This window comes from Impatiens glandulifera, chromosome 2, assembly GCF_907164915.1.
Source record: "Impatiens glandulifera chromosome 2, dImpGla2.1, whole genome shotgun sequence".
NCBI classification, from domain to species: Eukaryota; Viridiplantae; Streptophyta; class Magnoliopsida; order Ericales; family Balsaminaceae; genus Impatiens; species Impatiens glandulifera.
The window spans coordinates 12,947,111-12,957,233 of NC_061863.1; the positions used below are offsets into that span (position 1 = coordinate 12,947,111).

A 10,123-nucleotide genomic window follows, 5' to 3' on the forward strand; every position below is an offset into this window, starting at 1 on the left:
ATCACTTGTAAATTAATTGTCCACTATGTCCCGCATTTACTCCTCTTCGGCTCCTCCTTTTATAGGTGAAATGTGTCAACGGTCACATTTCATTTCCTTGAATTTGATTGGTTGAGCAGAGGTTCAGTGATTCAGACCTGGCGGTCAACTTTTCAGACCTGGCGGTCTGTTCTTCCAGTATGTAGGTCAAACCGGCTAGGTTTGTCTTTTACTCAATGTGGTAACTGTCGGTTAAATAGTTGTCTGTACTTGGAAGATTGCCTTTCTGATTTATCCTGAAGTGGAAAGATTTTGTAGGATGGTTTTCTGCAGCCTGTAGACTTTCCTCGGACTTGTATGAATATGAAAATGTTCAGTCTGTTCCTTTGGTATCATTCTCAACAGATACCCGAAGTATCTTTTTATGCTGGTCGGTTATGTGTGTTAACCGAATCACCTTCCGGTTATTCCTTGGCTTCTAAATGACCGACTGTCTAGTGTTTCCGGCCTTCTTGTTTTGACCGATCTTGCCTTCTTTGTGCGGTCATGTTTCTGGTCAGTTTAGGTGTTTGACCGATTGAGTTTCTTAATCGGTTTAGTGATTTGACCGGTCCGGTTGTTCCTGCATAGGAAATTTATTTGTGTTAAGTTCTATTTAACAGGTTTAATTTTATCTAACACAATCCATATATCTTTGTACCTATACAGAGAAAGGACCGATAAGAAGTTAGGATACATTACAAGGACACCTTTTTAATTGTTAAGGTCTATGATGAATCACAAATCTGTACTTAAAAACGAATTACAAATGTGTGTATTTGCTTAAATCGTCTTCTTTACCAAGTCTTGAACATTAAACCATGATATTGTATCAAATCTCAACCATGAGGCCAAGTAAGAAGAATTGACTTAAATCCATGTCATAAGAATATATACTAATCTTACCTAAGACAAACATTAGGATCTACTTTTGACACAATCTTCTCATTTGCACAAATGATCTTTTTTATTCAATCTTGATAAAGTAGTTATATGAATCCAAGTGCTGCTTCACCAAACCTCTCCCCTGAAAATCCAAACAAACATATGCATAATCATTGTCACATTTATTTCATCAGGTAAACTTACGTCATATCAAAAAGTCGACACTTATCAATTTGACAAAACTCCCTAATAAGGTAAACTTACATCATATCAAAAAAGTCGTCAATTTTGTGGACTAAGCTTAGTTGTCACTCCATCGACGTTTAAAATAGGTTCACCAATCCAGATATCTTTGTACCTATATAGAGAAAGGACCAATAAGAAGTTAAGATACATTACAAGGACACTTTTCAATTGTTAAGGTCTATGATGAATCACAAATCTACACTTAAAAACGAATTACAAATGTGTGTATTTGCTTAAATCGTCTTCTTTACCAAGTCTTGAACATGAGACCATGAGATTGCATCAAATCTCAACCATGAGGCCAAGTAAGAAAATTGACTTAAATCCATGTCATAAGAATATATACTAATCTTACCTAAGACAGGCATTATGATCTACTTTTGACACAATCTTCCTATTTGCACGAATGATCTTTTTATTCAATCTTGACAAAGTAGTTATATCAATCTAAGTGTTGATTCACCAAACCTCTCCCCTGAAAATCCAAACAAACATATGTATAATCATTGTCACATTTATTTCATCAGGCCATGGGGAATATTTTACAATCACAATAGACTTCATTAAACCGTGAATAATGTACAATATCAATTTTCTTTCCCTACCCTTCCTATTTTCTTCTCATTCTCTCGCATTGGGAAAATTAATAGAAATCCTAACCCATTTAATCATTCTCCAGTTTTCAGGCAATTACAAAAGCATGTAAAAGGTGATAAAATCTGTAGATCATTGTCCTCCCTATAGTGGTAACATCAAGTCACAAGAGCATTCACAATCCAAAATGTATCAAGTTTAATTAACTAATGTAAATTAAATGTTAAGAAACGATGCCATGGTAATCACCTCCAACAAAGACAGCATATTGCTTTCTCACAAATAAGAAAATCTCTTAATCTAATATCATACCCATTACTTGAAATATCATACCCATTACGACTGTAAGTCACTTCAAGTTCTAGTAAAACAAAAAAGAAGTGAAAGACTGTACCTTTTTTATTCAATCTTGACAAAGTAGTTATATGAATCCAAGTGTTGCTTCACCAAACCTCTCCCCTGAAAATCCAAACAAACATATGCATAATCATTGTCACATCTATTTTATCAGGTAAACTTACGTCATATCAGAAAGTTGGCACTTATCAATTTGACAAAACTCCCTAATAAGGTAAACTTACGTCATATCAGAAAGTCGACAATGTTGTGGACTAAGCTTAGTTGTCACTCCATAGACGTTTAAAATAGGTTCACCAATCCAGATATCTTTGTACCTATACAGAGAAAGGACCAATAAGAAATTATGATACATTACAAGGACACTTTTTCAATTGTTAAGGTCTATGATGAATCACAAATCTGCACTTAAAAACGAATTACAAATGTGTGTATTTGCTTAAATAGTCTTCTTTACCAAGTCTTGAACAAGAGACCATGAGATTGCATCAAATCTCAACCATGAGGCCAAGTAAGAAGAATTGACATAAATCCATGTCATAAGAATATATACTAATCTTACCTAAGACAAACATTAGGATCTACTTTTGACATAATCTTCTCATTTGCACGAATGATCTTTTTTATTCAATCTTGACAAAGTAGTTATATGAATCCAAGTGTTGCTTCACCAAACCTCTCCCCTGAAAATCCAAACAAACATATGCATAATCATTGTCACATTTATTTCATCAGGCCATGGGGAATATTTTACAATCACAATAGACTTCATTAAACAGTGAATAATGTACAATATCAATTCTCTTTCCCTACCCTTCCTATTTTCTTCTCATTCTCTCGCATTGAAAAAATTAATAGAAATCCTAACCCATTTAATCATTCTCCAATTTTCAGGCAATTACAAAAGCATGTAAAAGGTGATGAAATCTGTAGGTCATTGTCCTCCCTATAGTGGTAACATCAAGTCACAAGAGCATTCACAATCCAAAATGTATCAAGTTTTATTAACTAATGTAAACTAAATGTTAAGAAACGATGCCATGGTAATCACCTCCAACAAAGACAGCATATTGCTTTCTCACAAATAAGAAAATCTCTTAATTTAATATCATACCCATTACTTGAAATATCATACCCATTACGAATGTAAGTCACTTCAAGTTCTAGTAAAACAAAAAAGTAGTGAAAGACTGTACCTTTAAAAATTCAGGAAAAAGTTGGAATTTGTCAACTACCTGGAGAGAATACCAAAAAAAGAAAAAACATGGTGTTTTTATTAGTGGATTTTGTAGAATTTATACTAAAGAAACACAACACAATTTCTGGTAATTTAGTAAAAAATTACCATGTAATAGTTAATGAAAGATCCTCCGTTCTGGATAAATCTTGCCAGCGAGAATGCCAAATCTTCTGCAGGTTTGTATGGGACTACACCTCCAAATTCGGTGAACCTGAGAATGAAAATAGTTAATAAAAAATCATAAATGAAAAACCAAAAAATCTTAAGAGAAGAACTCTGCAAAGTCCCTAATTAATTACCAGCCAGTCCAAGCTTCGGTCCATATCTTGGGTTTATAAGCTTTATTTGGTGAGAAATAGTCACAATTAAATCCATTACAAGTGTTAATCTGCACATTATTAGACAAAGAAAAATTCAACAGAGAGGAATAATAAGAGCATTTAAGACAAGAAACTTACAACAGGATCAGATGCATCATCTTGCTTGCACATTACCCAAGGCACACCAGTCTCTAGCCCCACCGCCATCTCTGCTGCCCATTTCGTGTATTCTACACCAGGCGCCCCAATTTCATACTCCATGGGACCGTATTCATTTTCTATCTGTCATTAGACTCTTTTCAAATTAGCTACAGTGCCTATATCCCAATTGAAAGGAATTTATAATTAATCTTTATCTCAAAGGAGGAATCTGCGACAGAATTATAGGGCCCCCCTGTGACTCATAGAGCTCTTCATCTTTCATCATATCCACTATCTTCTTGGTGAATTTTTCCATTGCAGCCTTCATTCATTACATTTTCAGTGTCAATACCAAAACTCAGATTAACATAGGAATTGTGGGAATTACATTCATTGATGGAGGAACATCTTGAAAGGCTCATTATCTGTTCGAAAGCTGATGTCAGAAACATACTTTAGCCAAACAGGAAAACCTCTGTGGGAGAAGAAGAAGAATGTTGAATGTCTATAATAATGAAATAATGATCATGTCTTCTAATTTGTTGCTGAAATTGTAACAGATCTGAATAATTTGATAAAAAGTAGAAGAAAATCAAACATGTCGGATGGATTTACCCAAAATTCCATTCAGCACAAGTATAGGGACCAATTCTTAGGTGGACATAAAGACTTGCTTCTTTGATCATCTTGATGTGTTGGGCCTTATGGGTCCAGCCCAATTAGGCAATATAAAAACCAAATAAACCCTAATTTTGTTTCTCTCTCTACCACAATTTTCAGTGAGAGTTTTGTGAAGAGATCAAGAGAAACAGAGTGAAGAAAATACAGAGGAAGAATTAGAGAAGAAGATATAGAGGAAGAAGAAGAGAAGGAGAACAGAATATCACCTTCTTTGTCTTGATTACCCTCAGGTTCATTTCTCTCTTATTTGTAAAGGGAATTTCATGTTTTCTCAAACCTAGATTTGTTTGGGTTTGAATGAAATTAGTTTCTCTGTATGTATACCTCAACTTTAGGTTTAAAGTTGAGAAGAACAATTGTATCGGTTTCTTACTGATTAGTGAAATCTGTTGGTTTTGCCCCGTGGTTTTTTACCCTCCGTGTTGATAGGGTTTTCCATGTAAATCTTGTGTTCTTTATTACTTTGCTGATCTGCTAGTATGATTTGGTTGACTTGTGAAATTAATCAGATCAAGGAATTTCAATAGGAAAGTATTATTCAACTTGAAATTCCTAACAAGTGGTATCAGAGCTGTTAGGTTTACTTTCTATTGAAGAGTGTTTTTTTTCAGGTTCAGATGGAGGCAGTAGCACTATGATCAGGGTGACAAACAATAACTGGCAGATTTAGAAATCAAAATGGAGGACATCCTTTATGTAAGGATCTGTATGAGCCAGTTGAAGGAGATAGTGCAAAGCCAAAAGAGATGGCTGAAGCTGATTGGATAGAACTGAACCGGGAAAGCAGTCCGGCACAATCAGACAATGGCTTGATGATAGTGTTTATCACCATGTAGCAAGTTAGAAAAGTGTTCATGAGCTATGGAAGAAGCTAGAGTCATTGTATGAACAAAAAACGACAGGTAACAAAGCGTTTCTAATCCGAAAGTTGGTAAATCTGAAATTCAGAGAAGGCATAGGTGTTGCTGAGCATTTAAACGAGTTCCAGAGCTTGATTAATCAATTATCAGTGATGGAGATGACCTTAGAAGATGAGCTACAAGCCTTATTGCTATTGGGATCATTGCCTGACAGTTGGGAGACATTGGTTGTGACAGTTAGTAATGTAGCTCTGAATGGTGTGCTTACTATGAGTATAGTTACTAGTAGCTTGTTCAATGAGGAGACAGACAAGAAGGAAGTCAACTAATACAAATAGTGCACAGGCCCTAGTCACAGAGAACAGGGGAAGAGCTGAACACCGGGACACAATCAAGAGGCCATAGCAAGTCAAGAGGCAGATCAAAAATCTAAGGGAAGAGAATGTTATCACTGTGGTAAGAAGGTCACATGATAAAAATTGTAGAGCCTGGAAAAGACTACAGAATGAAGGAAAAAATCAGAAGAAAGATGATAAAAACAGAAATACCACAGCCACAGTAACTGGAGAGGATGTAGTTATTCTTTCTTGTGAAAAGGAACAATATCTACATGTAGAAGATCACCAAGGAGTTGAGTGGATAGTTGATACAGGTGCTTGCTATCATGCTACACCGAATAAAGAGTTCTTCACCACGTACAAGGCTGGAGATCTTGGTACAGTGAAGATGGGTAATACTAGTCACTCAAGCATTGTGGGTATTGGTGACATTTATTTGCAGACAGAATAGGGGCATCGGTTAACACTGAAAGATGTGCGGCATATTCCTGATTTGCGTCTAAATTTGATATCAGGTGATGCATTGGACAAAGATGGATTCAAGCATTATCTTGGTGGTGGTGAATGGAAACTCAGCAAAGGATCAATGATTGTAGCAAAATGGAAGTCGTGGCACTCATTGTACAGAACACATGTGAAGGTACTCAAAGATGATCTGAATGCAGTACAAGCTGAAAGCTCTCTAAATCTGTGGCATCAACGCCTTGGCCACATGAGTGAGAAAGGGCTGCGAATTCTGGTGAGGAAGCTGCACATCCCCTCAACCAAAGATGAGGTTCTGGATCTATGCGACTACTGCCCATTTTGTAAGCAACATCGAGTCTCTTTTAGTCAGACATTAGAAAGAAAACATAATGTGTTAGACTTGATTTATTCTGATGTGTGTGGTCCTTTTGAAGTGGAGTCATTGGGTGGCAATCGATATTTTTTTAACATTTATTGATGATGCGTCTAGAAGGTGTGGGTTTATTTTATGAGAACAAAGACCAGGTATTCAGTTACTTTCAGGGTTTCATGTCATGGTAGAAAGAGAGACAGACAGTAAGCTGAAATGTCTTCGCTCTGATAACGGGGAAGAGTATACCTCCAAGGAATTTAAAGCATACTGTACCAAATATTGTATTCGACATGAGAAGACAGTGCCTGGAACTCCGCAGCACAATGGTGTGGCTGAGAGAATGAATCGCACCATTGTAGAAAAGGTGAGATGCATGCTGAAGATGGCAAAGTTGCCAAAACAGTTTTGGGGAGAAGCAGTTCGCACAGCCTGCTATCTCATAAACAAGTCGCCATATGTTCCTTTGAAAATTCGAGATAACCAGAAACAGTATGGTCTAAGAAGAATGTTTCATACTCACATCTAAGGGTGTTGGATCAAAGCATATGTGCAGATTCGAAAGGAACAAAGATCCAAGTTGGGTGATAAAGCAACTCATGTATTTATCCTTGATTGGAAATTGAAGAATTTGGGTACAGGTTATGGGACTCAGAAAGAAGAGAATTGTCAGGTGCAGAGATGTTGTGTTCTTTGAAGGTCAGACAGGGTATAAGTCCAGAAATCAACGAGAATTCAGAGAGGGTTGATGAGTTCATAGAACTCATACCAGTTCCTTCATATGTACAGTCAGCAGTAACACATGAGATGAGCATGATGAAGAAGTTGTTGAAGAAACCTCTGACATGAATGGTAGTAAATGATGATGATATTGTTAATGATGCTTCTATGCAGGGGAGCAATATCATCAAGTGGAGCCAGAAGAGCCCCAAGTAGAAGATCAAAAGAGAGCACAACCTTCTAAAAGATACCCTTCTTCAGAGTATATCCCTGTGATAGAAGAAGGAGGAGCCAAAAGTTTCAGGGAGGCACAAGCTCATAAAGACAAAGTTAGGTGGTAGGATGCAATGAAAAGACGAGATGAAGTCATTGCAAGAAAATGACACATATGAGCTTGTGGAGCTTCCTAAGGGTAGAAAAGGCGTGAGAAATAAATGGTGTTCAAGCTAAAGAGAGATGAAAATGGAGAACTTATGAAGTACAAAGCCCGACTGGTTGTAAAGGGTTTGGGACAGAAACAGGGCATCGACTTTGAGGAAAGTTTTCTCACCATTGGTAAGATGACTTCCATTCGTGCAGTGTTTAGGGTCTAGATCTCTGGCCTAGATCGGGAATTTGAACAACTTGATGTAAAACTGCATTCCTTCATGGTAACCTTGAGAAGAGATCTAATATGGTGCAAACCAGAGGGATTTGAAGTGAAAGAAAAAAAGAACATGGTTTGCAAATTGAAGAAGAGTCTATATGGTTTGAACAAGACCCGAGACAGTGGTACAAGAAATTTGACTCCTTTATGATGAGTCCATGGGTACTAGAAAACCAAGGCAGATCCATGTTGTTTTCTTCAAAAGATTTCCTAATGGAAAAATTTATAATCTTTTACTTTATGTTGATGATATGTTGATTGAAGGACAGGATGCTCTGTTTATAGCTATGTTGAAGAAAGAGATGTCCAAGACATTTGAAATGAAAGACATGGGTCAAGCACGCCAGATACTGGGCATGAAGATTACTTGTGATAGAAAGGCTAAGAGACTTTGGTTGTCACAAGAGAAGTACATTGAAAGGGTGCTTGAAAGATTCAAAATGCAAGGAGCAAAGAAAGTAAGTTGTCCACTTCCTAGCCATTTGAAATTGAGCAAGAAGTTGTGTCCATCAACAGAAAAAGAAAAGGATGAAATGTCAAGTGTGCCATACTCCTCAGCTGTAGGGAGTTTGATGTATGCAATGGTTTGCACTAGGCCAGATATAGCTTATGTAGTCGGTGTGGTAAGAAGATTTCCTTCTAATCCAGGGAAACACATTGGGAAGCAGTGAAATGGATTCTTAGATATCTAAGAGGCACTTCCATTTGTGTTTGAGTTTTGGAAATGGTGAACATGTGCTAGAAGGTTACACTGATTCTGATATGGCTGGAGATCTGGATCACAGAAAACCCACTTCAGGTTATGTGTTTACTTTTGCAGGGGGGAGCCGTGTCATGGCAATCCAAATTGCGAAGAAATGTTGTGGCTTTGTCAACCACAGAAGCAGAATACATTGCAGCCACTGAAGCTGGTAAAGAGCTATTGTGGTGTTGATTAGATTTCTCTTGAGCTTGGTATGCAACAAGAATATGCAGTTGTTTTCTGTGATAGCCAGAGTGCTATAGATTTGAGCAAGAATGCTACATATCATTCCAGAACTAAGCATATTGATGTGAAATTTCATTAGTTTAAGAGATGCAATAGAAAGCCAGCAGATGAAGCTGAAGAAAATTCACACTAATAAGAATCCATCAGACATGTTTACGAAGATAGTTCCAAAAGACAAGTTTGAACTTTGTTGTCGGCTTGTCGGCGTGAATACCAAGTGATGACTTGAAGATCGGTGTGCCTCTCTCCGGGGCTGGAGGGGGAGATTGTTGGGCCTTATGGGTCCAGCCCAATTAGGCAATATAAAAAACCAAATAAACCCTAATTTTGGTTTCTCTCTCTACCACAATTTTCAGTGAGAGTTCTGTGAAGAGATCAAGAGAAACAGAGTGAAGAAAATACAGAGGAGAGTAGAAGAGAAGAAGATATAGAGGAAGAAGAAGAGAGGAGAACAGAGTATCACCTTCTTTGTCTTGATTACCCTCAGGTTCATTTCTCTCTTATTTGTAAAGGGAATTTCATGTTTTCTCAAACCTAGATTTGTTTGGGTTTGAATGAAATTAGTTTCTCTGTATGTATACCTCAACTTTAGGTTTAAAGTTGAGAAGAACAATTGTATCGGTTTCTTAACTGATTAGTGAAATCTGTTGGTTTTGCCCGTGGTTTTTTACCCTCCGTGTTGAGAGGGTTTTCCACGTAAATCTTGTGTTCTTATTACTTTGCTGATCTGCTAGTATGATTTGGTTGACTTGTGAAATTAATCAGATCAAGGAATTTCAATAGGAAAGTATTATTCAACTTGAAATTCCTAACATGATGAACTTGACTAAATCATATCTTTCCTCAAAGTAAACTGAAGTGGGTCATCAAAGAAAACTCTAGGATTAATGATTGAAGCTAACAAATAAATTAGTTAATGAGTGAAGTATGTGTATACGTTGTCTTGCTAGGGCTCATGCCTATTCCAGGAAACATATGTCGAATTACATCAATCCCTCCTTCTTTTGCTTTATGAATAAGATCTGGCCACATCTGTAATAACCCATATGGGTACATCATAAGTTGAAGAACATGAAGAAAGAATCGCTAGTACATGGTCAACATACAAAAAGGGTTCCTTAGGGGTGCTTCTAGGGTAGTGAATAGATCCGGAGATAAGAATCCTCTGCTTGCCATTTATAGTTAAAGGATTTCATTGGAGCCGCCAATGCTTGTTTATCCATGTCCATCATAGAGTCCGCACCCATTCGGTAT

At 37.0% G+C, this 10,123-nt stretch overlaps 1 pseudogene; it reads right to left on the reverse strand.

The window, feature by feature from the left end:
* Positions 1-985: 985 nt before the first annotated feature.
* On the reverse strand, positions 986-5,363 carry LOC124924365 (annotated as a pseudogene).
* Between the last annotated feature and the right edge of the window lie 4,760 nt (positions 5,364-10,123).